Below are 12,879 nucleotides of genomic sequence, written 5' to 3' on the forward strand. Positions count from 1 at the left end.
ACCACATTTCCAGTCATATAGGATGATGGTGATTTTTTAAAAATAGTTCTGTTGCTTCTTGGAAGCTTTTCCATGATTTAGGTGACTAACTGTTGTGGTGTGGCCATGTAGTGGATGTCTGGTATCTTTAACCTGTCATAATCATTCCATTTTGTTTGTGACTGCTCTCCTATTATCCAGTGAAATAACTCTGGTAAACACATAAAGGCTATTCATGTATGCTGGTTTTAAACATCCGGTGCAGGGCCAGATTAATGCAGGGGCTTTGGGGGCTGCAGCCCAGGGCCTCGGGCTAAGGAGGGCCCCACAGGCCATCTGCGGCCATCTGCTTCTTTTCATCTGGACCACAACAAGTCTCTGTGCTGAGGGCCGGACACCGATCCCTGAGCCTCTGCGCCACCCCCCAGGCCTGGAGCTGCGAGCACTGGCTCATGGATGTGCCCTTGTGGCCCTTCGGCAAGGGGCATTCAGGGAATCTCTGTGCACTACCCACGCCCTCAGCACTGGCTCTGCAGCTCCCGTTGGGCCAACAGGAGCTGCTGGGGTGGCGCCTGTGGTCCTGGGCTGCGTGCACCACACAGAGCAGCCTGGCCCCTCTGTCTAGGGGCCAGACATGCTGGCCACCTCAGGGAGCAGAGCAGCGCAGAGCCAGAGCAGGCAGGGAGCTGCCTTAGCCTTGCTGCGCCACCAACCAGGAGCTGCCAGAGATAAGCGCCTCCCAGCCGGAGCCTGCACCACCTCCCACAGCCCTGAGGCCACTCCCCCACTCCAAACCCCCCCAGAGCCCCCACAAAATCTAATAGCCCTGGGCCCACAGGAGAGTTAATCCAGCCCTGATCCTGTGACACAGTAGCAGCTGTCATTCAGCACTGGGCCCAGCTTCTTTGCTGGAGCTGTTCTTTCCCATGCTGGACATGCATATTCAGCCATCAGATGGCAAAGTGCAAGTTCTATGTTGCTGTGCTGATTCTTCATTTGAATTTGCAAGCTTCCTAAGTTGTTGCAGTTGCTAACTTTGCCTTTTGTCTTCTCCATGTGTGTCTTGAAGGTGAGAATACAGTCTAGTATCACTCCAAGCTAGACAGGATTCCTGAAGTGGGCAAGTAATAGTCCCATCCCCTATTGGCTTCATGATTCTGAAGATGGAAGAGACTCACTTGGATTTTGGTTGGGTTGGCACACAACCAATTCTTGGTGTAATAGACTGAAAGCCTAGACAGCGCTGATGTTAGCATAGCTTTCATCTGGACAAGATTGTTGGGTTGGGTAGCCATGCATAGGTTGTCGGCATAGGTAAAACTTTTTGTGCCAAGATGGATCCATTGATCACTTGGATAGACGGTGAAGAGAACTGGAGAAAATATACTCCCTTGTGGCATGCTGTTTCAGTTGCTGCTTTCAGGTCCGCTTGCTGCATAGTTTGATGTCAAAAACATAGGTGTCACGCTGTCTGGAGTGGCTCAGAACCATGAATGCCAACCTCAGGGCAGACACCCCGAACTGGTGGTATGTTCTATAATTAGATTTCACCACGTCAGTAACAAATATGAACTTCTGGATCAGTGTAACAGTCTTACTATGGAGTCACAGTCTCCCTAGACTCTCCAGTCTATCCTGCCACCCAGACAAACTGGACTTAGTGATAAATGGTCACTTATACACACACCAACCAACCAACCAACCACCCTAGATCAGGACAAATTATTTGGTGGCCTCAGATTGTTACCACCAACTATTGCTGGTGGCCACTCTCACACGTTTTCCTAAAATATTTAATTAGACTTAGGAAAAACAAATAAATATGCACATGCACATGCCCAAATCATTGTAATTTATTATTTACTAGTTAGTAAGTCTGTTGTGAAAAGTGATATTAGCAAACGTACAAGTATCATTTTTCACAGAAGAATTACTCATCCCTGGCAAGTTTGGGAACAAATTAGGTATGGATGGAGGGTCGTTGGAGGCACTGGGGGGGGGGAGGGGCTGGAGCCTGAAGCCCTGTGGCTGGAGGACAGAGCCCTAAGCCATGTGGCTAGCACCTGGGGCCCATCACCAGGCAGTTGAAGCCTGGGGCTGGAGCCTAAAGCCTGAGCCCCACCACCTCTGGGAAGATGGGGAACTCACGGGCTGCCTGCTCCTCCAACTTTGTGCCCTGGGTGTCTCTAGAAGGGGGCAGAGTCCAACTCCTGCTGGCAGCCCTGCAACAAACACCAAGATAGTGCATCCAGGAGCACCAGGGAGGGGGAGGGGCTGCTGCTGCTTTGTTCCTCCCCATCTCCCATCACAGCCCTGAAGGCTGTGACCACAAGAAAAGTCCCTGGTGGCCCCATTTGAGAAACTCTGCCCTAGATCTTACATCAAAGAATTCCTGTAGCCAGTCCTATAATAAACTATCTAAAGCAGTGGTTCTCAAATTTTAGCAACCTGAGGACCCCCATTTTGATTTAAAATATTTTGTGGACCTCCAAGCCAGCTTCTAATTTTCTCCAGCTCAACCCCCGCTCAGCCCCAGGCCCCGCCCCCATTCCACTCCTTCCCCCAAATCCTCACCCCACCTTTTCCCACTCCAGCCCTGCCCCTCTTCTTCTCTGCCTCTTTCTGCCCCCTCCCCCAAGACTGCCCGGTCCCCGCTCCTCCCCCTCCCACCCAGCACCTCCTGCATGCTGCTGAACAGCTGTTCCATGGTGTGCAGAAGACACTGGGAGGGAGGGAGGGCGGACGAGGAGTTGATGAGGGGGGCCAGCAGCCCCGGACATGATTCGCCCCCCCCGGAGTACCCTTGCAGACCCCCGTTTGAGAACCACTGATCTAAATATTTATTAACTAGGAAAAAAGGAATAAGAGTTATTTTCAGGTTAAAGCAGAAAAGCATATACACACAATTGAGTTATCTAAATCCTAAGAGTGACAGAACTGTAGTGATCGGTCAATTCAAAGTGTCTTTCAGGGTAGCCCCAGGAGGCCGCCCCTGGTGATCTCTGGTTTTATTTTAGAGTCTCTGGCCCTTGAGAGTTCAAAGATAAAAAAAAGATGGAAAAAAGTTTCCTGTGGCTTTATTTCCTTCATTCAGCTTCCAAGCCCACAGGATGAGCTTTACTGCATGTAGCATTTCCCACGTGCAAAAGGGCCATTAGCTGATCCTTTGTGTTGATGGCCCATCTGATCTTGGCAGTCTTTCTGATTGGGTTGGGGGCGGGTGATTCCCGTGCTTGAATTCACAGGTTCAAAGCAAACATTTTTCAAAAAGTTATTAAGCAAAAATGTACATATTTTCTATAGCATGAAATACAGACATTTCAAGTTAAATTGCTGTATGCATTAATCTACCAGTGTTTAACAGAGTCTAAACATTAAAGTACGTTCTTATAAGACCTTCTTAAAAGACTTATTTTGAGCTGGTCTGGTCTGGTTTCCAGGTATAAATTTATTAGTTCTTAGCTAATGCCTGCAGCCTGGCCAAGAGCTGGCATCTGGCCTGCCAGCATCACAATCGGTTCTGAGCTGTAGCTCACGAAAGCTTATGCTCAAATAAATTGGTTAGTCTCTAAGGTGCCACAAGTACTCCTTTTCTTTTTGCGAATACAGACTGACAGGGCTGCTACTCTGAAACTAGTAGAGATTGAATCTGTTATATGAGATGGCAATCTTTCATCATGTTGTATATTTTAGTGAGGAGCATTCAGTGATTTACTTTGTCATATGCTGCTGATAGATTAACAAACATGGCATCTATTACCATACACTTTCCAAACCCATCTTCAGTGCATTGAGTGATGTTCATCACTTGACCTGTGCATGGATTTGCCTGGGATTAAGTGCTTGCTCTGGGATTAGATGATTTTCAATGAGCAGTGGTAGGCTGATTAGGATGAGAAGTTTATACAGTTGTAGAGGTGCAACAATAGCATTATAGACCCGAAGTTCTTTGGCTCTGCTGAGTGCTTCCCCGATTTCAGAAGTGCCAAAACATCTGGTCATTGCCAGATCTCGGGTACTTTTTATGTGGCTGAGCATTTGTTAAACACCTTGATTAACAACTTCTTTATTGCTGGTCCAAAGTGTTTGATTTATTCAGCATGGATGTTGCCTAGGCCAGTAGCTTTGCCATTCTTGAAGGCATTAATTCTAGAGGCTAATTTGGTCATTGTATACTGTCCTCCCCAAATTATAAATTTCCTGGTATTTTGACACTTTAAGCCATAATCTTGGGTTGTTTGTTCAGTGCCATGCCATTTTCTAGGAGTTGGTGTGTGACCTAGTCTGCAGTAATATTGTAGTGTTTCTCTACCTTCTTTGGGTTGTTGCTAAGTTTTCAGATGGTTATCCATGCTTTCGTAGTGCTCTGGGTCATGTCCAGACTTTCAGTGAGATTCTGCCATGACTTCTCTGTTTCTTTCCTTAATGCAGAGACCAGTTCTTTGCTGACTGACAGCATCCTCGGTGAATGAGTCTGCTTTGAACTTCAGCTTGTATTTTCCATACCAATCCAATAATTTGGGTGTTAGTCCTGGCAAATAATTTATTGTGCAGCCTCATTGAATATATTTCTTCAAGACAGCACACACTGCATTGACACATTGGTCATAATTTTCTGGTATGGATTTGATCTTTCTTACAACGTCATTGAGGTTGTTGGTAAAGTCCTTCCGTTCTGGTTTCTTAAAACTAAAGCGGCACCGGAATGGTATCGAGTGTTAGGACTGCATTGCTCTGGATGGCATTGAGCAAATGTGGAATTGGAGCCAAACTAAGTTTGTTACACAAATGGCAGATCAAGGTTGTAGCCCCACTTCCATCAGCTGCTGTTGAAAGAAACTGGGGAGCTTCTTAGACTTATGAATTGAGCTCAAGTGGTATGAACTCCACCCAACGTTCAACTAGTTCACCATTTTTTTTCAGTTATAGCATAGTTCCATTTGACACTATATCTATTAAAGTCACCATGTTTTGTCACATTAGAGGTTATGTGGTCTAGCAAATATGAATTGTTTGCAAGGTAGTTTGCAGACAGCTGTGATGAAAATGCCACTGATGTCTACAGTCAGGATTTCGATGTCATTATTAGTCATAGATGTTGTGTTGATGACAAGATAAGGTTTGATGAAAATGGAACTGCCATATTGCTTGTGTGATCTTGCGTGGCTAAGTTCATCCCAAGTATCCAGGGGCAGTTGTTGGTTCCTCTGTCTCTCTCTTGGAGGCCTAACACCTGGCAGTTGTAGTCAGTGCTATACGGTGTTGTCCAGCACCTGAGACAATTCAACATTTGCTGATATTATTGTCAGTGCTGGCCCTGATGAGGACCATTTTGAATGTCATTGACAACTGCATCAACTTTTAGGGACAATCAGTTTTGCTGATGACTATGTTGGTTTGCAGGCATAGAAATATTCTTTGTTTAGCTGTAGTGGTAGGTGTTAGGCAAGATTTGCAGATTCTGATGTGAGTGCTTATGCTATGGCGCTCCACATGGATGCTTGGAACTGGTCATTCACATGGTCCATTAACACCCCTTTTCTACAGGAAGGGCAAATCGGTGTCCAGGGACTCTTCTCTTTATGCAGATCCTGGAGTTATCCTTCCTGTATTTGTAACAGGGCAAATTTGTAACCTCAGCAGACTTCAACTGAGTTACACCATGGCTGAATTTGGCTTTTAATTTGAACATAGAGCCAGACTATTGTAGTGGGGTTTTAGAGTGTGCTGTACCACTAGAACCCATTTGGATTTCTCTGAGCTGCCCCTCGTTCTCCATGGTAGCCTCTTTACCAGCCTGCTGAAAGGTAGGAGTTTGCAGATGTGTGTCTGTATACAGTGTGCAAAATTCAATGCAACATTACAGATTTGGCTTGGAAAGTAGACACATTCCAGTTTCTCCTTGACATACAGTATTTGTGGTTCTAGTGTATAGCCTCTCCAGTGGTAAGACAAACCACACATTGTGTGCCAATAATAAAAATAAATATTTATACAGTGCTTTTCATCCAAAGATCTCCAAGTGCCTTACAAACTTTAATTAAGCAACAACATACCTGGGATATCAGTAGTGGGAGTGTTGTTAAATTAGAGAGACAAGGTGGGTGAGCTTTCTGTATAAAGCTTATCTCTCTCACCAACAGAAGTTGGTCCAATAAAAGATGTTACCTCACCCACCTTGTCTCTCTAATATCCTGGGACCAACATGGCTACAGCACCACTGCATATGTGTTATATTGTATTTCACATGGGGTAAACTGAGGCACAGAGTACATTACTTTCCCAAATTCAGCAATCAGTGGCAGAGTCAGAGCTGGAATAGAGGAGACCAGACCCCAGTATCCCGCTTTTACTATGTGTAGTTGTGTACAAAACTTCTGTAAATAAGTGGCTTCAGTGCCTATTATAAAACAGATGTCTAAAGATTCACAACATTAACAGGTAGTTGACCAAAGACATTTTTCTGCCTCTTTCCTTGGCTGAGTCATAAAGCTACCTCCTAAAAGTATCCAGGCATATTGAAGAATGTTTTTCTCTCTCTCTGTCGTGGGTTTTCACCCAAGTAGAGTCACAATTAAATCCCTATTTTCCATGTACAGAGGCCTTTGTTCATAGAACTCAGTCTTTTATAATGAACTGATCTGCATGTTTTACAGACTTCTGAAATACTACGTGCAAAGATCAATGAAAACGCCAAGGCTAGTAGCTGGATTCTGGTAGGTTATCATCATGGGCCTAAGAAGATGGCTTATATCATGAGTGACAGAGTCAGTTATTTTTATCATTGGCCTGCACATGTAGCCTTCATTAAAAAGGAGCACTATTTAATTGATCCATTTGCTCCCAGCAACCTTATTTTTCCCTGCTCTGTGACTAAAAGGCCAAATCAGAGCTCAGCTTCAAATCAAGTAAACCTGTAATACTGCAGTCAGAATAAGAAAGTGTCTCTACGTATTTTAACTACTAGATTTTGCATATGAGAAAATCATGATATAATTAAAGTTACTGATAACCCTTTTTTGGCAATTAGCCAGAATTCAGGGTCTAGCCAATGGCATGGAAAGCATTCTGGGTCAGGAAGCCCTTGACTAGCATAGGAGGTATAAAGATGGCAGCCATGTGAGCATTGCAGAGACTGCAAACTAGAGCTAGAGAATCTATTATGGGACTAGGAAAGAGAGATAAGTAGAGAATGAAGACTCAGAAATTCTGTGAAGGACTCAAAAAATCAAGGGTTTGCTTACAATAGACCTTAAAGTATGGGTTCAGCTCAAATGTTCACCTTCTTTTATCTCTAAATACTATACTCCTTGGTGAATGGGGAAAAAAGTCTATGTTTAAGAAGTGGACCCAAAGCAGGAATGGAGACAGTATTTATTTTACCTGCACCATTTTCATGGCTTCAGAAAACTATCACAGAAATCCAGTCTGGTTAACTTTTTTTTTCCCCTTTTAAAGGGAGATTATAGCTTCACAATAGAAATTCACTTTACAGTAAGAGCTGTTATACTCAGCCTCCAGTTTACAGAGAGATGTTGTTTAAAAACATTCAACAAAAATGTGTGCAACTGCTTTGAAATCATTAGTGTGCAAAATCACCCTGGCCAATGGTGCTTTAAAATTCTCTGTGTGTGTGGCTAGTTGGTTTCTGTGTCTCGCCCTACTCCCCAACCCCATTACCAATTTAATTTGTTCTTAAATACATTTTAACCTTGGAAGATGGTTTCCAATATTATACAGTCAATTATCTCATGTGGAATTCCCCTGGGTATTATGAAAAAAAGTTAATTCATACTGATTCAGTATATTAGTTTATATCATGCCTGTGACGATATTAGTGAGGCACTGATTCATAAAGACAAAAACACAAACCAAATTTGCCATTTTTCAAGGTAAAAGCCAATAACTAAAATAATCAAACACTGGACAAAGTAAATGCAGCTATGTACTCTGCCAAGTACTTGTGACTTGACCTTTGGTCAGGGAGTGTCAAGCTTAGAGAGCCTAACAAGTCCCCTAGCTGATCATACTTATCTGACAGGGTGTTTGGTGAGGGGCAGTTAATCAGAAAAATAGTTACTGCTAAATTTTCTTTAAAAAACATTTTCTTAATGTGTTTGCAATACAGCAGCACTTTCTTTGACTCAGTAGGTCTTAAAAGGTCTTTTAGAGCTATTGTAACCTAACGTTTCAGTGATTTGAAAACTCCAGGACTCTAAGAAGGCCCTGACTCAACAGGATAAATGGATGAGAGTATTTATACAATCCAAACCATGAATTACTTTGGAGCCATTGTGGCCATCCAAAATAATCTATGTCCATATATACTAAGGAGTCTCTAAGTAGGCATTAACTCATTTTAACACATGGTCTAAGGCCTTCATTCGAGTATGGGGAGGTTAATTTCATTTACCATTGGTGTAGCTCCACAAGGGGAAGCATTTGTGGAAGTGGTAATGTAGACAGAACACAGACAGGTATTTTTCTCACAGTCTCATCCATTCCCACTTTGACTCAGCACCCTATCTATATTACAGCTTCCACCAGTGAAGAATTATGGTCCCAATATTGACACTAAGAACACTAGACAGGATTAATATTGTATTGTTTTTTCTTCTTCTTTTTAATTGTGTGTTTCAAGGGAATTATTATAACTGGGCAAAAAAACAGGATAACTTTTCAGTATGTAAATGCTAATTCTTTTTCCAATCAAAAATTTCAGAATTTGAAGGTTTTTGACCAATAGAAATTTATATACAGACATACACAAAGAAAAAAGATGAAAGGTTGAATTTCCGATAGACTATTTTATCCTGTACAAAGCCAAGGAAATCTATACTGAAATATTCTGAAGCCCTGATCCAGCAGAGTACACAAACAGTGCTTAACTTTAAGCATGCAAACAGTCACACAGGGACTTAAAGTTAAGCTCCTGTTTAACTGATACATTGGGGCCTGAAACACTTGCTGGAAAACAGTGTTTTCCTAGATGTCACTAGGTACAACAACTGAACCCAACAAGTTGAATACCAGAGGTAAGGCTCACTTACCATCTTCATTTCTTTTCTATTTTTGGCTGAAGAGACATCTGCATCATCAATGTAATAGATTTTTTTCTGTGTGAATAGACATATTGTATTACTGTAGAACACTGTAAAGGTTCATTGTTAAAAGCATAATAATCTTTTCTTGGTAATCTACTAAAGTCAAGATATGAAAGTACAGAATTATGACTGACCAAGTGTGGTATTGAATAGCACTAGCTGCAAGTTACTGGGATGACATTTTTCTGTTTCAGCAGCCTGCCAAGCACATTTCCTCATGCAGTGACTTTAGAAGTGCATCCTGTTCTTAAGTATTCAGTGATGACATTATTAGCTACCTGCCTCTGCAAATCCTTTGCAGAACTCACAGTCAGAAATGTGTCAGAAGAGGGTGGCTATACTTTCTTGCCTAAGAAAATTAATGTGGTTGAAATGAAATCTTCATACGCTGATGTTTGTGTATCCAAAGTAAGATGAAATCAAAATAAAAAAGAAAGGCTAAATGCTGAGCATCAGACACCATAGGATTTAAAAGTAATCCTTATATTTTAGCACACATGTAGACATATTCTATGGTATTATAATTGTTGCATCGTTTTATTTGTTTAGTACATTTATATAGCACCTATTAAAAAAGTACCTGAAAACTTGACTATGAAAGTCAGTAAAATACATTAAAATAAAAACCAACAGCTCAGAAACAAGGGATCAGACACATGACAGACTCAAAAGCCAGGTAGTAACCCACCACCCAGGAAAAAAATCAATTTGGCATCCATTCCCAGATTATGTAAGGCATAGGCAAGAAAATGGCATAATAAATATAATTTTGGCTTTGATCCTGCAGTCAGTTGCATCTGATTGTATCCTGTACCGAGACACAGTCTCAATGACTGTCAACTGCACGATCAGGACCTACAAATAAATAAGCAAACAAGCCTTTCAATGGGAGTTGGATCAGGTCCCAAGAGTAGATCCACCCTGACTGCTGAGTGCTAATTGCTGGAAGCTGACAAAAGGAAAGATATGATCAACCTGGCCTTTGGGACTTAATTTCTGACATAACAATGTGATCAGTTTCTGCTGTTGGCACATCAGCTTTGTTCTGAGTGTGTGCATGTGCGTTTCCAAAGGCCAATGTGAATAAGATTTCTTTTAAAAAATCATTACTTTGTAAATTATGGGGAAAAATAATCTGGTTTCACTGAATATAAACCTTCAGATCTACCCCCATTTTATGGTATGGGGCAGAGAGCTCACAGTAAGCTCTGCTCTCAGGCACACAGGAGATGTAAATCCTCTTAATAGAATTCTTGTTTCCTGATCATACCCTTCACAGCAAAACTATAGAGGTTGCACTTTATTTAGGGTTTTGAGGCCCTTTGTGGGCTTGATTTGGCCTTATATAAGCCAGTCAATAATGTTTTATAATCAGTACTTAGAGAAATCAGTGTCAAATAAGGCAAGTATAAAAAAATACTTGAGACATACAGCTGATTTCAGCTGTACAGGTGCAATTATCTAAAATCAATGCATTTTTGCTTGAGTACAGACTTCAATATTTGGCTCAGTTGTGTTTGGGAGATCTTAATATATTTGTAATTATGTTTGAAATTATAAAGCATTAGTTATATAATCATAATCTTTGTAGCTGTCATTTTTAGTTTATTAACCATAAAAAGCTTCAAGTGAATCAATATAAAAGTCACAGCTGACTGATCTTGCCAATTGTAAGCAACTAATTTCCATATGCTGTTTTTTACTTTGTATATTGGCAATGTGTATTCAAGTGATTGCAAATAGTCATTTTCACACCGAAGGCAATTACTAGCTGTGATGAAATAGTGTGTTAGTTACTTGCTGGAGCCTTGTCATCTAGTGTCAAAACTCTCCCTCTGCAAGAACATGATTAGCTCTTTGGTTAATGTCAATGTTTAAGGAAGTTATAAGACCAAATCAAATTCAGCCCTGGAATAACTCCATTGATTTCAGAAGCCCTATACTAAGTACCTGTTTGGTTTTGTGAATGAAATCTGAATCGTCTAGCTCCTCCCACAACACCATTCCCAAAAACAATCAATACATTTTGTTTTCATACTATGTAAGCTAACCACTTCACCATTTCTGAAGGTTTTTTTGCTAGTTTCAAATTAACAATTCACAGATATCAACACAAATTCACTACGTTTCAGTCAACCTGAATCTGCATTTTCAGCAAAAATATTTGAGACAAAGTATTTCACCCACCTCTAATGATGATACAGTTTTCAATCTAAGGATCAATTTATGTACAAAGATAGATATTTGAAATGGCAGCTTCCAGCATGTTAGCTCATCTCTAGCAACACAAGCACCAAAGAACTGAGAGAAAAGAGTGCTTTGGATCTGACAGCTTCATTACGATATCCCAAAAGATATCCTGCCTACTTCAAATCCTTACGAAAATTTTACTGAAGAATGGCTGGGGTTGTAAACAGTTTGCAGGGATTTTCTTGTTTTTTAATATGCTCTAAGCAGCTAGTTCAATTTATGGAAAGTCAGATGCATAATATTTACAGTAGAAACCAAAGATAATTTTAAATCAGAAGAATGCAAAACGGTCTCTGAAGCCAGTAATATTTTTGCCTCAATGATTTACAACTAAGCTAATCTTTCAGACTTCCTTTTTTTTCTTGGTTTGAAGACTATCTAATTTTCAGCCTGAAACATTTTTTTTTTTTAAATAGTCACCTGATAAACCCCTGAAAAGAACAGTTTATCGCTGAAACATTGACAGGCTCCCAAGCACCATAATAAGAGCGCGAACACAATTACACTAATAACTCGGCATCACAATTGTATTAATATACTTAAAGGGCTCAGATGAACCAGGCTGGAGTTTCTAGCAGATTCCTTTTCATATCTGAATCTGCAGCTGTTCTCTTAGAAAGGGCGGTAATTCACCTTGGTGACTAGATAAAATGTCCATGCAATTTCACAGGGTGACATAAAAATGTTCTTTTAAAAATCAATAAAGAAAAGTATTATGCTGCCATTATAAATATTCCTGATAACTCATGAAATATTATTTTCATAAAAGGAGAAGAGAAGGACAGTGCTATATATTTTAACACTACATAGTGATTTTTTTTTAGAAGTTACAATGGTATAGGTGGGGGGGGTGTTAAAACTGAACAATATAAATTTTGTTTATAAACTTTGAATTGAGTTTTCTCCTATACGATGACAAAATAGAAGGCTATTATGGAAAAGTTACCACTTGTTTAGCTACTATCCTAATGTGTAGACTTCCTGACAATGAGTGGAAATGTGTGGAGGAACATCATCAGGATTCCACTCCAACAGGCTCTCGTTGATTTTGGAGCAGCCGCTAATTTAATGCAGTGGTGGGCAACCTGCAGCCTATGGGCCGTGCCGCTTCCTGAACCTCCCATTGGCTGGGAATGGCAAACCACGGCCACTGGGAGCAGCCGTGCAAACGTAAACAAACTGTCTGGCAGCCCACCAGCGGATTATCCTGAAGGGCCACAGGTTGCCCACCACTGATTTAATGGATGCAGCTACAGCTCGGGCTCTATAGCTTCCCTTGCTATGCCTGAGATTATTGTAACTATCGACAGCTTCCTGCTCTCTTTAGGTTCAGTTGTGGAGGAGACTATCCCTCTGGAGGCAGTTATTCAGGGACACAGTGAAATATTACAAATTGGTACGGTCCATTCTCTGGATTTTTCTCTGATCCTTGACATCTCCTGGCTCACCCTTCATAACCCCCTTCATTCACTGGCAAGAGTAGAAGGTCACTTTGTCAAAATTCTGCTTACAGCATGGCCAGAGACCAGAAAACATTGTACCCAGA

The 12,879-nt window shown here is 41.3% G+C and overlaps 2 long non-coding RNA genes across 3 annotated transcripts in view; one reads left to right on the top strand and one right to left on the bottom strand.

The window, feature by feature from the left end:
• LOC141982520 (uncharacterized) overlaps window positions 1–12,879 on the top strand; it is a 94,620-nt gene that overhangs the window by 33,038 nt on the left and 48,703 nt on the right. The gene's annotated exons all lie outside the window — the stretch shown is intronic.
• Window positions 1–12,879, bottom strand: part of LOC141982519 (uncharacterized) — a 68,570-nt gene that overhangs the window by 13,236 nt on the left and 42,455 nt on the right. The window contains exon 3 of one of the 2 annotated variants that reach the window (XR_012638106.1): window positions 9,030–9,095. The exons of the other annotated variant lie outside the window; for it this stretch is intronic. This is a non-coding gene — a long non-coding RNA (uncharacterized LOC141982519). The remainder of the gene's footprint in view (window positions 1–9,029; window positions 9,096–12,879) is intronic. 2 annotated transcript variants of the gene reach the window in all.

The sequence above is a fragment of the Natator depressus genome, chromosome 2 (genome assembly GCF_965152275.1).
Source record: "Natator depressus isolate rNatDep1 chromosome 2, rNatDep2.hap1, whole genome shotgun sequence".
Taxonomy (NCBI): domain Eukaryota; kingdom Metazoa; phylum Chordata; order Testudines; family Cheloniidae; genus Natator; species Natator depressus.